Source organism: Etheostoma spectabile, chromosome 9 (genome assembly GCF_008692095.1).
Source record: "Etheostoma spectabile isolate EspeVRDwgs_2016 chromosome 9, UIUC_Espe_1.0, whole genome shotgun sequence".
In the NCBI taxonomy this organism is placed as follows: Eukaryota; Metazoa; Chordata; class Actinopteri; order Perciformes; family Percidae; genus Etheostoma; species Etheostoma spectabile.
In genome coordinates this window covers 2,016,773-2,021,392 of record NC_045741.1, presented here as the reverse complement: position 1 = coordinate 2,021,392, position 4,620 = coordinate 2,016,773, and the positions used below count along the sequence as shown (strand labels likewise).

Sequence of the window (4,620 nt, the reverse complement as noted above, 5' to 3'; positions counted from 1 at the left end):
ATTTAACATTTAGATTTAGCATTTAGAGTTAACATTTAGGTGTAACATGTAACATTTGGATTTAACTATTTAAAATATCTCTAAGTTGACAAATATTGTTGTAAATGTGAAAATACGTGACCCTCCAAAATTCATACCAGTTTTCTAAACATTGTTTGAAGCTAAATGTGACAACATTTTGCTGTTATTTTCAGCGTGAGCCGTGTACAAACGGCACCTCGTAAATCTCTACATTTTTACAAGATTATTTTGGAGATGTATTTATGCATTTATTACAAATGAAAACTAAATAACTAACAACATTTACTCAAGTGCTGCAACAAAGTACCAATTTGATGTGGCCTACTTTACTTGAGTATTTCCATTTTTAGTTACTTTATAGCCTAATTTACTATTATTATTTATTATTTCACATATGATAAGCTCATAAAACACAATGCATTGCTAAAGGTTAAACCATGTAGGCCTCCATATGTTTATCAATGTTGATACTTACTTTGATGCATTTAAGTAGGTCTACATTTACCTGATGATAAGCCTGTACTTTTACTTTGGAAGAGATTTGGACAAAGGACTTTTATTTGTCGGTGGAGTAGGTGTAGCCTACTTTCACACATTTCACACTTTTACTTAAATACAGAATGTAAGTTAAATACAAGATGGGAATTCGTCCACCACTGCATGTTATCAATACACTTTTATTGACTTGAACTAAAAGATACTTTTATTCACTAGGTTGAAAAGGCAAATGTATAGATATATGGGACAACAGTGCTAGAGCTGTTGTTTATTTCTGTGAGTATCACTAGCAGATCATTGCCTTCCTCCCCTTAGCTGTCCTAAAAAAACCGCATTCATCACAAACATCAAAGTCTGTGCTCGGGTTTCCTCAGAAGTCCACGCCCCTGGCAGTGACTTACAGTAGGCATGCCCGCATGGTCTGTGCTCGGAGATCCAGGAAGGTCGGCGGACAGAAGAGAAGGGGGAGCGCGCACATCATGTTCCCAAATCTCGTCGCTTGAAAGCCGAGCACTTACATCCTCAACGCCAGCTCTCATCTAACAAGAAGGTAAATCCCTCACACTTTTGTTTATGATGTATGGTAGGTCTGGGAGCATATTGGTCCGATGTATAGGCTAGATAGAGTGATTTGCGCTCGGCGTAGCGTCTCACCAACTACTTTAGACTGAGATTACTGTTAGTTAACCTGCTATATTCTTATAGTCGTTATGAATAGGACACGTTTTAGTTTGCGTGCACAAGGCTAAAAAGCCGCGTTCAAAGCAGCGCCAATGTTATGAAACAGTAGACACACTAGCTGTCTCCTAGATGGGCGTGGTCTCGTTTGAAAGTGTAGTGAATGTCCTGTGGATGGATGGAAATGTATATTTGCATAATGTATTCATATTTTATTTTGCTCACATTCGATAGTTGCACAGTTAAAAGCCATGTTTAGCAAAAAAATAATGAAATTAGTTTTTATAAAAGCATTCAAGAGCTTATCTGTGTCGCCAGATCTCACAAGAGATTGTTCCAGGGACAGAAAAAGGGTTTGAACAACAAATTTTGAACACTGATTTGTTTGTCTGAAAAAGGCCATTTTAGTGTCAGAATGTTTGGGAGTTATGTGGATGGTAAAAAAAAAAACCAGGTCTAATATTTACATTGGTGACTATGGGCATTGGAATCGGACTCGGAATCAATAGACTCAAGAGTCCGGACCTGCCGCTAGTCTAATGAAGAGGCGTGGCAGTGGAATAACGTAGGTCCTCAGTATGCAAGATAAACAGTCCATCATCACCACCTTTAAGCCTTCAAACATTGTGGTTGAGAGGTTACCTAATTGACAATAGAAAAACATTCCACAGTTCAAAAAATGTTGGGAAAGGTTGAGCTTCAAAGTAACTAGTAATTACAGCAATGTTGTGAGTAAGAGTATAAAGTACATAGTAAGCAGAAAGTTCATAGAAAATAGGGAAGTGAAGTTCAATTGCCTCAAAATAGTACTTAAGTGCAGTACTTGAACATGTAGAACACAGAACTCATTTCTTCCTTTAACATGTAGTTCCAATGCAAACTGGTCACAGCACGGATCCAGAGTAATCCAGAGTAACTAAATCAGTGTTCCTGAATACAGATGTGTCTGGTGGATTAATACATATTTTTTAATGCTAGGAATTAAAATCAATAGATGTATATTTCAAACCTTGGCACATGAAACTGCACAGATAGATAGAAATAGAATCAATTCAAATTTACTGTCAATTCTGCAATATGTGCCAGACAAACAGAGCAATTGAAAATATGTTGCTCTCCGACCCATGGTACAAGGACACGTACAACAGGTATAAAAGATAAGCAAAATATAAAAACTAAAAAGGATAAGTACAATGTACAAATAAGATAAAGTAATATATACAATTAATAATGGTTCTGAACCTCAGTAGACAGTTAAGTGTGAACATCCCCTCCATGGCTTTCCATCCCGCCGGGTGTTACGACCCTGAGATGGGTGAATCAATACAGATCTTAAAACGTATCAAAATCATGATCTCTCTCAAAGCCAACATGCTTTTAGCGAACCTTTTCAACGTTGCTCTAAACTCATTAATAATGAACTATAGCTGGAGTGTAGATGTAATCAGCTAATGCCAGCACATGTCTCTTAGGCACCGTGGAGCTGCAAATCCTAAAACACTGCACATAATGGTCTGGCACCTTGTAGAGTATTCATTACATGATACATTGATGATATGATTAAACTTTGGACACATACGGATATGTTTGTATTTGGATGATATTTTACATTTACTTAGCATTTTCCATTGTTTCCAACAGCACATTGTGATACAATTTATGCAAAATTAATTTCAAGCTCAGATGTTTTACTACAAAAATCACCAGTTCTTATACACATTTTTTTTTTACTGAGTAGACCTTCTAAGTTTGAATGACAATGCAGCCAACTCCACTGCCAGACAGACACTGGAAATAGGACACTTGCAGCTGCAGTAAGCACTTTACAGAAGGTGACTAGAGCATGTGAGCAGAAAGCTGCGTCAGGGATACAACGCTCTTACACACTCTTATTCAAGCTACAGCTGTTAGAAAGCTGCAGGAGGTAGAATATTAAAAAAAAACGCCAGATCTTAAAGTAGAGGGAGACCTCCTCCCCCAGCTCTCCCTGCCCCCTCTCTGTCTGGCCTAACATCTGGCAAGCACAGGCACGCACCATGGATGTTTAAAGACAATTGGACACAAGGTTCAAGGTGGAGCCCCATTTATGAGAGCTGCTCAGAGGCGCATGAAGCCAAAAAAACGCCTAACTTCCGGGAATAAAATTACATTCCCAAGCACGGCAAACTTCCCTGGGGCCTGGCATGCCCCGGCTTGATACAGTCACCCAGTACTTTTGTCAACACCTTTACTTAAAAAAGTATATATATATATATATATATATATATATATATATATATAGATATATAACATTTTAGACACATATTCAGTATAATGAATCAGAGAAAAAAAAATACTTTAAATAACTAAAATTGTTGTCCCGACGGTATCAGGGAACTGGGGAGCTTGCGAACCCAAAGGGGAGGCAGACGTCAGGAAATATTGAGATGTGTGAGCCGCAAGGTCGGCGGTACAATACCTCTTGTACAATACCTTTGCAAATATCCCAGAGCCCTAGGATATCCTTTTCTATAAAAGCTTGTAAAACATCAACCCTGTTGTCCATAGTCAATCTATGAACATCGTTTCTTTTCAGGAAAAACTGGGATATGAGAATATTTGTGTTGCACTGAGGTCACTTGGATGTTAAAGATTGTAGGACCATGAAGACAAATAAATAAAACGGAACATGAATATATATATATATATATATATATATATATATATATATATATATATATATATATATATATATATATATAATTGCACAAGGCCCCGAAAAACTCTGGGCCTCTAGGCTGGATCCAAAACCTTCTGTAAGGGATAGGAAGACAACAAAGACCTCAGCAGAACGGGGAGACTGTTAGCTTTTAGTTCTTCAAGACAGTATGTTTCTACTAGTTATATTTGCAGGTTACAAAGTTAGGAATCAGAAGTGCCGTTTGACGTCATATACAACGCACTTTACATCAGAAGGGATAAAATGGCCCAAAATGGTCTGCGTTGATTATAGCATCCTCTAATGGGCTATCTTTACCAAATTTGGTACAGAGCCTCCGGGCGGCATGGTAAACAATCATCAAAGAAACAAAGAGGTGTATCCGCTGAAGTTTTTGGCGCCACCGGAGCGATCCTGGAAGTTGAACGTCGTTGATATAGACTAAGGAAACGTTAACACGCCAAACGAGCTGGTGTTTGTCAAGCTAAAGGCTAACCCCAGCAGACCAGCTCGCTCAGACTATTTTCACAGCCAATGTCCGCTCCTTGGACAATAAACTGGACTACTTTATACACAACTTTGTTCCTATATGTACTGTGTATAGATTGATCACAAACAATCTCTTCTCTAGTAGTTTAGCCTTAAACTAGCTGATGCCCTTGCCTTTGGTTAAAGTAAACAGAAGGCACCAGCATGCACATTTGCTCTCTCTCTCTCTCTCTCTC

General features: G+C 38.2%; 1 protein-coding gene and 1 long non-coding RNA gene across 2 annotated transcripts in view; one reads left to right on the top strand and one right to left on the bottom strand.

Annotated features, from left to right (window-relative positions):
* Positions 1–4,620, bottom strand: part of LOC116695510 (uncharacterized) — a 22,329-nt gene that overhangs the window by 16,351 nt on the left and 1,358 nt on the right. The gene's annotated exons all lie outside the window — the stretch shown is intronic.
* The window catches only part of lrrc8c (leucine rich repeat containing 8 VRAC subunit C), a 13,813-nt gene continuing 10,049 nt past the window's right edge, over positions 857–4,620 (top strand). The window contains exon 1 of the mRNA XM_032525797.1: positions 857–1,069. The gene's annotated coding sequence lies outside the window, so the exon portion shown is untranslated. The remainder of the gene's footprint in view (positions 1,070–4,620) is intronic.